Source organism: Oryzias latipes, chromosome 13 (assembly GCF_002234675.1).
Source record: "Oryzias latipes chromosome 13, ASM223467v1".
Lineage (NCBI taxonomy): Eukaryota > Metazoa > Chordata > Actinopteri > Beloniformes > Adrianichthyidae > Oryzias > Oryzias latipes.
Genome location: NC_019871.2, coordinates 18,914,793 through 18,927,726, shown reverse-complemented (window position 1 = coordinate 18,927,726; position 12,934 = coordinate 18,914,793). Strand labels below are relative to the sequence as shown.

The window sequence follows — 12,934 nt, the reverse complement described above, 5'->3', positions numbered from 1 at the left end:
TACTAGGTCATTTTGCCCTTGTGTTAAATTGACCTTCTATTACAAAAGCTCATGCATGTGTGCAGATCTATCTGATCTAGATCTTGGTCTCTTTCTAAATCTTACATTTAACTTTTTCTCATTGGATTTTTCTAAAACAAATGGTTAAGCTAGTGCAGATTACTTTGCACTTAAGGGAATGGTCAATCAAAGGGATTGCTTTTGGATAGCTGCAATATGCAATAACGTAAAGACATAATTGACCCATTAAAAGGTGAAGTTTAATTTCTTCTCTCATTCAAGCCAGACATTTGCTACTTTTCTGTCTGGCAGCACTTTCATTAATTATCTGCTATTTTCTCATTTAGGCCCATTTAGTTGTTTCAGAATGTGTTTGTGTGTTGATGTTGTATTAATGAGGAGAGATGTGCATCTGTGTAGCCATGTGTTTGCAGGGTCTTTAGTTTCCTTGGTTTCATTCAGTGTCTTTGGGTTTGGTGTGAACACGAAGCAAATGTGCCTCTGTTTCTAGTAATCCCAACATCCTGCATCTCTGACTTTGATTTCAAGCATCTCGTTATTGCATTTATTTTTGTACAGTACTTTAATGGAAACCTATGTACTGGAAAGGTCACTTTAAATTTAGCATCACATTACAGCAGAGTATTTGTATCTTTTTACAAATTTGTCACATTTGATTTTTTTTTTTTTTGTATTTGTTGTGATTGCATTGTCTTTGTTTTTGGACTGAAAGCACAAGAACGTCCTCCTTTTACTTTAAACCAGTACAAAAGGCTTTGATTTCCAAAAGGTTTGCCTCTGTGTGTGTTTAAAAAAACAAAAAAAAACCTCTGCAACAGACTTCCACTGCTGCGTTTTAATTAGAGCCTAAACAGGAAATCCAGTCCCAGACTGCTGCTCTTTTGGCCAGCCAGCATTGAGAACATCATTGGCTCAGATAAAGGCTGACCAGCAAGTATAATGCACTCAAAAACTGATTTATAAGCTCTTGGTGTCCAGTCTAACAATTTTTATTCAATTATCTTCCTATCCCCTTTAAACATTGTGTGCCATCCATTAGCATATTCATGCAATTTGGTGTGTTCTATTGGGGTTCTTGGTAAATCAGTTTCTCAAAATGTAGTTTTTTAATGTACTATTCTTTAAATTACCGGCAGTTGTTTCACACCTGGGTGTTTTGAAATGTGTTCTCTGCATTTACACCTTAAGCTACGTTCACATTGGCCACGGCAATTTGCTTTTAATTCCACTTTCAATGAAATATTTAAGTAAATGCATGTAAACCCCCGTTTCATGCTTCCGTGATCAGAACTCTGGCGTTCTCGCGTCGCTATGCAAGTTTTTAAGTCAGTTCTTAGGCTCTATTAGGTAGACAAAAAAAACCTAACCTTGTGTGGGGTTTGAAATGTTTCAAACTTTTTAATGATTGAGTGAAATTTTCCTCAAACAAATATCTTGGTCTGTTCTCCAGGTCCTTTGCTGAACAAAGACTTTTCCTGTCTCTGTGATTTATGTTGGGTTGATTTTGATGCAGGAATTATCAGATAAGCTATCACAGTAATAAATGTTTTTATGGTCATTGCACAGTCAGAATATGCTAGGGCTGTATGTCTTTGAAGGAAGACTTCAATTGGACAAACCATTTTAAACATTGATTTTTCTCCAACACATATTTGTCTTGCGCATCACTTGTCTAAAGATTATTATTTAATTGCAACTATGGGTAAATCTCTTCTAACTTGTAACCGAGCAAGCCTCCTGGTTGTTGATGTTCCATCGGTTTGACCACGTAACATCTGTGACCTGACAACACAAAGACGTCTGAATGTTGTTTTAAGTCTGTCAATGGCTAAATACAGTTCTAGAGGATGATTTCTCTAATGTTTAAATATTTACCTAACTATATAAAATATCTTGTATGTTTGTTGTCCAAGGACATGGCAGCTTCTGTCCAACTCCAGCATTCATGAACTGACCTTTTTATCTCACATCAAACTCAGCTGAGATGGTGTTATTTAAATGCTTAAGAAATATAGACGTCCTTGGAAAAACTTTGAAAACGTTCCTAGAATTTCAAACCGAACTCAAAGTCCGTTCTGATCTGTGTGTGGTAATCTAGATAAGAGACACAAAAGTGTCTTTTTCCCACCGTTTCTTAGGTGATAGGATTTTGTTTTAAGAAAAGCAGCAAGAACAATGCTGGATGTGAAAGTTTCTGTTCAATGTTTTTCGTTAACTAAAAAGTCTTTGAGAAATAAATTTACTTGTGATGTTCAAATATTTATCTGCTCGTTGAGTTTTGGCACATTTCTCTAGTTAAAGCTTGATCATAGAAACACATAAAGAGAAAAACACTGAACTATGGCTGAGAGGAAAGTGTTGGGACATTCTGCAGTGGCCCTGTTTGAGCCATGATCTTAAACCCTGTTGAAGATCTGTGAAAGGAGCTAAAAAAGGCTGCCTGGGGAAGACGCCCTTTGACACTGGAGCTGTTGCCAGCGACACCTAAGTAACACACATTCTTTGACATACTGTAATCCTCCAACTTTTTCGATCAGCGGGAATTGTCTGATTCTGGCACGAAGAAAAGCAGAGTTCTTGTATGCAATGAGTTGCATATCAGCACCCCAAGGAAATTTAAATACTGTCCGAGAAAACCACACAGGTCTTTAAATAACATACTGCTAACAAGCATTATGAGACTGAGAAAAGCAGCTTTGCATCAATATGCAACAATTGATGGTAGTAAATTGTTAAACCTGAGACAGTTGAAGCAGTTCACCAACAGAAAGATGACCTAGTATCTTTTACCAGGTGAACCTGAAGACATTGGTTGTACTGATGCTTTAAACGTTTGTACAATTAAAGCTTAGGGTTCCATCATTTCTCTTGGAATTTTTTTTTGTGATTGTCCAAACCAAAATCAATCATCTTCTTGTCATTTAGGAAAATATTTTTTGTCATACTGATATGCTGGGGTTATGTAAGCCCTCAATGGTGTTGAAACGACACACAGGGACCTTTAACCACTTTGATGTAATTCACTGATTTCTTGCTTTCAAGCGGGACAGAAGCATACGATTAGAATGAGGAGCATTGTACTACGAGCGCAGCAGTGCCACCTGATGCCACCCCAGGGCGACCTGGTGAAACTGCTTACAAAGAGTGGCCTGACTGCTCCTGCAGGGCTTCCCTTCATCCAAACATACTAGGCGATCTGGTCTGAGAGACTGTTTCAGACATGCTGTAGGTAGGATGAGGTTGACTGGGGAACGCCTCGAGATTCCTTAAGTTTTTGAATTTTCTTAAAATTTTACGCACCACAACAGAACAACAGCAGCTTTGGTGTTTAACATGTTCTTGTGGCATTTTTCTGAGGATGGACAACGTTAAAAGAAAATTACGTTTAAAATTACATTTGAGTATTTCTTTATTCAAATCGTGAATCAGGAGCGGACAAAGAAATGTCGTTGGAAAAAGCTTGTAGCAGTGACTTGGGTGCTAAAGTTGGCGAACGACAAACTCCCTTCTCCGCCACATTACTATTCATCCATTTGTAGACGACTAGATCCATGAACATCTTCTTCGGTTTTGAGCTGGCGTCTGGCTCAAAACGGTATGACTGGATAGCTTGCCATTTTTATTGCAGCGGTCATTTCAGCTTGGGGTTATGAAGGGCTGTAAGATAGTGGGAGAGTGATGATGGGAAGTGAGGATGGGCTTGCTCTATGCCAACGGTCCCGCCCACAACTCAGAGAGAATTTCTAATTAGAGCTGAGTTAAAAAAATTGGCTGAATCGAGCCAAGCTTAATAAATCAATAAACGATCCATAAAAGTAGAGATCGATCTTTCATGCCTTTCCTTTTCCAGTGACCTGATGCATAACAACAATTACGCCAAAGTCCACTAGTTTGATGTTAACGTATAATGGAATTTCCTAAAGCACAAAACCTACATTGTTGATTAAATGAACAGCTTTATATACTAACAGGCATGAATTTTCCAAACTCTGTTAAGAAAACGTGTTTTTAAAAGTAACCATTTGTGGTTTAAAAAAAAAGCACAGTTTTTTGCTCAACTCTTCTGGAATAAAGTGTAATACTACTGCGTGAGCTCTACCTAGTGGCCAAAGTGAAATGCCCTCTAGGAAAGGCAGAACATTAATTTTTGTAATATGAGTTACCGGTAGTTTAGAGCCTTTACAATGTTAATGATCTGCACATTTTTGTTGGAGCTTTTCCCTTTGAGAAAACATGTAACAATGTACGGTGTTAACAATTTCATTGGTTTATTACTTCACTAATACATTTTTCAATCTGTGAACTGCATCAAATTAATATGAATATATTCAAAACACGTATAGATTATCATTTTTCTATAAAAATATGTCTAAATTTGTAAACCTGTGTAGATTCCAAATTGAATCAAATCGAGTGAATTGAAATAATTTTATCGATTCAGGCTCTGGTGAATCGAATTGATCGATTCTGGAAATTATTGGTGATACCCAGCCTTATTACTAATAAACTACCGTCGTTCTGCAGAAACTATGTCCTAAAAAACCACACAGGACTTTACATTTTGGTCTAAACAAAAGAAGACTGGGAACACTTTGAAAATAGAAAAAAATATTGATCATTGTGGGACTTTAAATCTAAAATGTGTCTAAAAACTGTAAGTGAGCCAGTCCAGATGAACATAGCTCTGTAGAAAGTTTAGTTTGTTTATTTGTAGGACATGTTTGTTGTTAAATGTCAACTGGAGCTTGCTGTAATGAATTCTGTGTCCACAACAGTTGCATTCATGCCTCTAACAAGTTGGCCCAGGTTTCTGCTGCTCTGCACCCCCCTGTAGAGGGAGGGGGAACCTGTTGAGGCGTTTAGCTCCTTTAAAATGTTGCAGGGTAAAGCTGTGGTATAGCGTAAGGAGGTCAAACATGTGAGAGGTGCGACAGACCTGTAGTAGGGTGGGACACACACGTGCAAACTATTGGTTTGCTGCTCTGCAAGAAAAACGAGGCCATCCCATAATGTAAAGCATGAAACAGGACAAACTGGAACAAAGAAGCATGAGCTTCTTGTTGAGGATGCAAGACTTCCTTGTCTGCCTGAACGCAGATATGAATGTGGACATTGGTCACTGGATCTCAGCTTGTAATGGTTCATTGTCTGATAGAGGTTAACCTGTGTTAATATCTCACCACTTTGACTCTGGCTTTCTTCAAACAGAGGATGGAAACAAAAAGTCGAGAATGACACTGCTAAATGTGAGAACACAGACTGCAATAACAGGACAGCAGGTTAGGACAGAGGGAGGTTAAAGTGGAGTAACATGCTGAGAATCTAGATCAACTTGTTCTGTCGCAACAGCTGATCGTGTATCTGGAATGAGGAGGCCTGAGTGTGTAGAATTGTGCAATAAGGAGAAAGGAGTTTATGACATGATTGTTATCCTGCTGTGAAACCAATGTCAAAGACGTCTTCTCTTTCATGTTTAACCTTCACAGGAAACGATAATGTTCTGTTGTCATAGTTGGAATTGTTCTTCTACTTTCAGTGCAGGAAGTGTTGAATTGAAAATTTCACTTCATAAACAAAACTGCTGTTTAAAAAATGTGCTGCAACTTGTCAAACGTCTTCTTATCCTGCACTGCAAGCCTTTTTTGACTGGAAAATTTAAGACTTTTTCAGGTAAAGGTTTCTCTGTGAATTTTACCTATGTACAGTACAAGTCCCAACTGCCCTTGCGGTTGGATACGGCTGTCTGTGGGTGAAAAATGGGCAAACCTGCATTAACTACACAAAGTTTTAGGATCATAGATCGCTAGGTGATCCTGCAGAGGGAAAATGTTCAGGCACATTTTATTTCTATGGTCATGTTGTTCACATAAGTATCTGCTCCAGCCTGTTATAATGGGAAACTAGACAATATGTAGTTTGTGTGGACAGATTTACAGATTTATATAACGTTAAATAATGTTCTCCGCTAGTCCTTTGGCCAATACTAAATTCATCTAGGATGCTTGAATGACAAGTTTGAATTAAAAAAAAGCTATTTTTCAGGATCTAGGTTGTCCTCCTGCGATCAAGTTGCTCAAGGCAAGAACAAGTAGTTAAAACCAAAACATTAAAAGAATGACAGAAGATCTGTCATAATAATAATACTTGCATAGTGTAATATAATATAATGATAATCTTTACACCCATTCCCACATCTCCTTATTTGTCTCGCTTGAACATTTTTGGAAAGCTTTAAGCTTGGTGATGATGAAGCAATCAGGTCTGGAAAAGGTCGGGTTATATTTACACATCTGTAATGAGTTGGATGTAAACGATGCAATCAAACGCCCTCTGATGATGGAATGGTTTGAATCTTTGAAATTACCCAGAAGTACCTTAATTGTTTTAGTCTGCTGGCCTTGGAAATAATTCAGAAAATCACATAGTCTGATTTTTAAAGAATTGATTTGTAAATTATGGCGGAAAATAAGAATTTGGTTACCTACAAACAAGCAAGATTTCCTCCACTCGTTACCTGTATTAATGGCACCTGTTTGAATTCAATACTTACATAAGACACCTGTCCACAACCTCAAACAGTCACACTCAAGCTCCACCATGGTCAAGACCAAAGAGCTGTCTAAGGACACCAGAAACCAAATTATTGATCTGCACCAGGCTGGGAAGACTGAATCTGCAATAGGTAAGCAGCTTGGTTTGAAGAAATCTACTGTGGAAATGGAAGACATGGAAGACCACTGATAATCTCCCTCCATCTGGGGCTTCCTGCAAGATCTCACCCCATGGGGTCAGGATGATCACAAGAACGGTGAGCTAAAATCCCAGAACCACAAGGGGGGACCTAGTGAATAACCTGCAGAGAGCTGGGACCAAAATAACAAAGGCTACCATTGGTAACGCACTATGCTCCTCATCTTTTGAAGTGAAAGAACTGGTCGCTGACTAAATACTTATTTGCCCCACTGTAAGCATCTTACCATGTATGGTGATGCTTGTACAGCCTGTAATCACTTCTTTATATGCTGATCTGTGTGGGGGAAAGGAAAGTGATTTTTGTGCATCTGTGTGTGCTTTTTCCAAGGACACCCACTTAAGAAAATAAGCAGCCCTGACCTTTAATTTGTTAACTTTACCTTTTAAGTTGAGCAGTTTTCAGAAACAGCAGCTGATGATGTCATCACAGCTGGACATTGTGGTTACACCTTCATTGTACAGTGGTGATCTCACAGATTCAAACATGGACTCGTTTAATCTCTAATAACTTCTGGAAGGTGAGAATTAGATTTAAGAGGAGAGAAAAGTACAGCAGGGAAGCTGGATGCTGCACAAGTGAACTTGGATTAAGTTTACACATTTTTAAAATTTATTTTAGGTACAAACATTAAAAGTTTTATAGTCTTTTAGAAGATGATTTGCCTGAAGAGCATCAAGTAGCTCCAGATGAGACCACTGATCCCACTGCCTCAATCTACATGAATTGAAAACAAAACTTTATGCTACAAGTTTCACACATCCACATTTTAAGCTTTTGTTTTGTAATGTCATTTACTGCATTTTTCTCCTCACAAATCCCCTATATTTTCCTTTTAAGTCTAGCCTTCCATATACTTTAAAATTTAAAGAATTTGCTCACAGTTTTTTTTTCCTGTATTTTTCCCCCCTATATAACCGAATATGTAGACGTTATTGAGTCTCACATTTGAGCAATTTTCAGTCATTTTAATGCTCTTTGCTGAGTTGGAAGAAGAAATGAAGCATCAGTAGATAATGAAGTGAAAAGAGGGAGAAGGGACACATGTTCAGTGTCTTGCACGTGCTCAGTCAGGACACGAAAAGTCTCTGCCATGGCACTGCCTTGTACTGGCCGTTCTATCCAGCACACTCTACACTGTAGTCTGACCAAACACAGCTGTGACAATAACTGTCCCGAGGCCGCCGTGCACGACCGCTGCAGACGCAGAGAAGGTGTTGCGCTCGCCGGAGGGGTGATGTGTGCGTTTGAGGAGGCCAAAGACAAGAATAACAAAGCAGGAAAATAAGGGACGAGTCTTTGTGTAGCTAGTGCTTGGAGCCCTTCAGAGAGGTAGATGATCGTGGGAAAATGAGCCGCTGTACAGGGCGACATATGATAGTCAAAACACAAACAAGACTCCACAGAGGGAGAGGGAGAAATGAGGGGAGGGGGGCAGACCAGGTGAGTAGATGAGTAATGAAGACGCATTGAAAGCTCAGAGAATAGTTGCAGCAACAATAAATCGCATCGTCAACCACAAACTATGATTTGAATGGAATTGCTGCTAATCGTTAACCCCCCCCCCCCCCCCCCTCCCCACTGCCAGAGATGCAACTTTGTCTGAATGATCTTGTTTTGGGTTGTACTGAAACCAATTTTAGTACTGAGAGAATTTCTACTTGTGAGACTAACACAGTTCTGTTCTATTCTTGAAAGCTGGTTTTATGTCAGTGTGGCAAAATCTGTAATGAGATAAAAGCTGCTTTAAACACAACAACTTTTGTGTGTATCTTTGTGTGTATTTGTGTCTGTGTGTGTCAAAACTGCAGCCGTCAGCATGAAGCTGTGCCTCCATTTATCTCCACACCTCATCCAATGTAAAAACTCTTCTTTCACTTTACTTATTAAAGCTGAGCTCACCTGACTGCACTTCCCATAATAGCTGCTGGTGTTTTTGTTAAAGGGGAAAATGGTTCAATAACTTCTTTTCATTCATTTTATTAACATATCTTTCTGTTCCTAATTATTACGCTGCTTTGTTGAAAAAATGCAGATCATCTTTGACTGCTCTGAACCAAGTTTTGTCCCAAAGTCCATGATGTTGAAGACGTGTCAGAAAATGAGGTAAAACTACTTGCAATTCATAAATCCGTCTGAATTCCACAAACTCGATGGAATTTTCTTTCTGTTTTTTAGCTGTACTGGTGAAACCAGATCAGCTCATTCTGGGTGAAATTTATTTCATGTTAACGAGATGTTAATTAAATAGCAGCAGACCAAAAGGTCCTTGTTTTTATGCCGACATGGTTCTTTCTGTCTTTCTGCGTGAATTTTGCGTGTTCTTCCCGGATACATGTGTGGGTTTTGTCAAAGGTGTCAAACTCTCAGGCGCGAAGGCCGGTATCCTAGAGGTTTCTCTGCCATTGTAGAGTCTTATTTGCAAAAACACCTGATCCAAGTTATCAGGCAGGATAAAGGCAGGATTTCTTGGAAGAAAAAACAAAAAGAGGCTGTCTCTTGTGGTCTGGAGTCCAACAAGTTGCTTTGTAGTTCACAGAACAAGACGTTCTGCACCGTTCATCATCTGGGATGTATAAACCAATCTGACAGATTTTAAATTCTAATAACATTATCTTACTCAAAAGTGGCACCTTCTAAATTTTAAAGTCTGATCAAACTATAGTCATCAGCATAAATGGACATGTCATCGCAGACCTGCAGCTGAACAGGGGAAAGAAGGTGAAAAGCTGCTCCTGTTATGAGAGCGACATTGATAAAGTTTTTTTTTTGTGTCTTTTATTTTGTGCACTGCAACAAAAGTAAAACATTCAAAAAATTCAAATTTATCTTTTTTTGTGTGTTCCTCAGTGTTTGTCCTTTACTGCTTATTTCCTTTCACTGTTGATGTCAATCACAATGAAAAAGAAGTGTTTCTGTCTTTCAAAGGTTAGTGTAGTATAACTCCTTATGAACATTATAAAAGCTCAGTTCTTGGAAGGACCATGAGACTAGACTGTCCAACAGTGAGGAATCTGCCTAAATAGATGATATTTAAATGAGGCAACAGACCTGCTGGGTCTTTGCATCCACACACACACAGTCCAGTGGTGAATATTGATGCTCTGCAATGTGTGTGTGTCTTGCTTCGTTAAGACGTGGCTGTAATGTCAATGTGCAGCTGCAGGCCGGCTGATTGAACATATCCCTGCAGCAAAGGAACGGAGTGCCAATGGACAGAAGTGAGGGGCTTTAAATGGACTTTAGTGTTGAAGTGGAAGCACTCACCTTTCAACCGACAACTCAGGGGAATGGAAGAGACAGTTTCAGTTTGTCAACCAATTACTGTTTTAGTTCATTGGATGAACTGGAATAGAAATTTCTAGAACAGCTGCAGCATAAATGATCTTTTTGGTAATCTGGAAGCTGTAACTGCTTCATTCAACTTTCCGGGGTGACTGTGTTTGTGTGGAAGTGGGCGGGAGTTCCAACATTGCAGCAACTTCAGAAGGAATTGGTAGTGATTAATGATGCAGGCCTAATACCTGCGTTAAATGCTGCGCTCTCCCATCCCACGCCATTTTTCACTTTGTTGGTCTTGTCTGAAAAATACTTCCACATTTAAATTCATCTCACACTATAGGATGGACTCAGGATACAGTCCCAACACCCCCACTTTGTTTTGTTTTTTTCACCTTTCCTTGGGGTCTGTTCATCACTGCCACACTGCCCTCCTGCAGATTTCCTGCCTGTTTTTCATCTGTCCATCCATCTTTGCTTCCTTTCTTCCTTGGGTTTGTGGAGCTCTGGGTCAGTGAGAGGCCCACAGGGTTGGCATGGCAGCTTGGCAAAAGCTCACAAGACTCCCTAGGTGCCCCCTACAGTGGCCCACAGAGAAAATGGGAATCGTTTATCTACTGTATAGTTTTTTTTGTCTTTTCAATATTTTTTTTCAAATTCTGGGTTTGTCTGTCTCTTTTTTTTTTTTAATCTACAGGACCGATCTGCAGATGATATAGATGATGATGATAGATGATGATAGTCAAGTATCTGAGAGCTGTAAAGTATCCCGAGTACAGATGTACTGATACTGATGATAAATGGCTCATTGAGTCGGACATTACATCAGAGTTAACGCATTAATGACCTCCACTGATGGCTTGCTGTGTGGTGGATCTAGGCCTCCTTTTACCCTTTCACTATCCTCCTCCGAACCATCAGTCTGGATTTAGCTTTAAACCTCTAACATGAGACGTTCTTTTGATGTGCTTAATCCTGATCCGGTTCATCCTTGTCCCTCCTGAAGAGTCTTAAGATCCTTAGCTCTGCCTTTTTCCTTAGCGCTACCTTCCCCTAACCACAAACCTTTGCTGCTTTCAGCCACAGATCAAACTCAAAGTTAAAATATCCTCAAGTTTAAAGGGCTTGTGTTGGTCAGAACAGGTTTTCTGACCAGTTCTTTGCATGTTACAAAATTTAACAAAGCAGGTGCAATATCATTAACATAACTATTAAAGCAGTGATGACAGTAGTAAAAGGAAGGTACGCACTTTCTATAATCTAAATCTTCTTTTGTCAAACGTGAAGACCAACTTTTTGAAAGGTTTTTGCAGAAACAAAGTACACAGAAAATGGTACACAATCGGGACTCTTCTTGCTCTATCTTGAATGGCACATTCTTACTTTGAAATCTTCTGCTTCCTTCCTGTCAGCTGAAATAAGCTGACACACTGACAATGGTCGAAATAACAAACCGCAGCATTGAACTGTGCTCTCAGTGTGTTTTGAGGATAGAGGTTTCCAAAGGGAAGGTTGACTATCAAGAGAGAAGACCTGGTTATCAGCTTATTTCCCTCATTCCACTCACTGCCAACATGCATATTAGCTGGAGTGAGTTCTGCTGGACTTGAGTGTTCACCTAAGGTTGACACTTTGAGCTTCCTTGTCTGGTTCACATCCATGTCTGGTTGTTATTCTCTTATTTGTTTTTTTCTACCTGTTATGTAATCGTCAATAAGCTTTTCATGCAGATTTTCATGGCTTTATTTAAAATTATTAATGTATTCATTGTTTTTAAACAAGCATTTGTCTTCCAAATCCTTTTAAATAACAATAAATTCACTTGTCTGGACAGGCATAGCTAGTTCAGCTGCAATGCCTGAGCAGGCCAACCCAAAACATGCAAGTATTTTTGGAACAAAAGATTAAGATGTAGAATATTATCAAATGCAAAATATACACAAATAAAAACAATACAAGTTGGTTTGTGCCAGAAGGGAAACTCTAAAAAGCAAAGTCGGTACAAATATATGGTACAGTGGCCACTAACTTTATCGTGGTTCACCTTTTGCGGTTTTGCAGATTATTATTATTTTTATTAATTTTTTATAACCTTACTGGCTTTAGGCCATTGGTTTCTCCTTTACAGAATATGTTCAGCTAGCTGATCAGATTTTTCAATGAACATTTGAACCTTGAAAGTTTCAACTAGAGAAAAAATATAAAAATGGCCCATTTTCTATGGGTGACATCACATTCACTCCAGTTTTCAGTTACAGTCAATGGTAGTGAGTTTTACAGCCTTAAAACATCTAGAATTCAAATTTGTGTTTTTGTCTATTTTTTTAATTTTATGTTATTTTTAGAACATAACTCCTGCAATAAAAGAAGGAAAACAGTAAATGGTTTGTTGTTGAATTGTGATTTTTCTACCCACTGACATGAAAAGCACTCCACACTGCTTTTCATCTCACCACTCATTCCCTGATGTTTCTTGACCTAACCCACCAGAGGTGACAGACTTTTGGTTCAATACATTTGTGACTGAGGTAGCCAGAAGTTGAACCACCAACCCTTCAGCTGGGAGATGACTACCTCTGAACCAAAACTCAGCAAATAAATTGGCATTTAACTCGTCAAATCTGCTAAATTGTTGTTCACCTTTCAGCGTATTCCTTCAGGGGTCGCCACAGTGAGTGAGCCTTCACTGATTTGCACGGATTATTTGGCACAGAGTTTTAAGTCTGACACAACCCCGCATTTTATCCGGGCTGGGGACCGGCACAGGGAAACTCAGATATAGGCCCCGTTGTGGCTTCATAGTCAGAGACTAAAGCTCGTTGCACCCCCTGGGAAACAAACTCTGGTTTCCCATGTTCCAGTCCTACACGCAACCAACTGAGC

At 39.1% G+C, this 12,934-nt stretch overlaps 1 protein-coding gene across 7 annotated transcripts in view; it reads left to right on the top strand.

Moving 5' to 3' along the window:
- LOC101159603 (chloride channel protein 2) overlaps positions 1-12,934 on the top strand; it is a 116,314-nt gene that overhangs the window by 9,106 nt on the left and 94,274 nt on the right. Inside the window, exon 1 of one of the 7 annotated variants that reach the window (XM_023961223.1) lies at positions 12,891-12,896. The exons of the other annotated variants lie outside the window; for them this stretch is intronic. The gene's annotated coding sequence lies outside the window, so the exon portion shown is untranslated. Of the gene's footprint in view, positions 1-12,890; positions 12,897-12,934 lie in introns of those variants that run through there. 7 annotated transcript variants of the gene reach the window in all.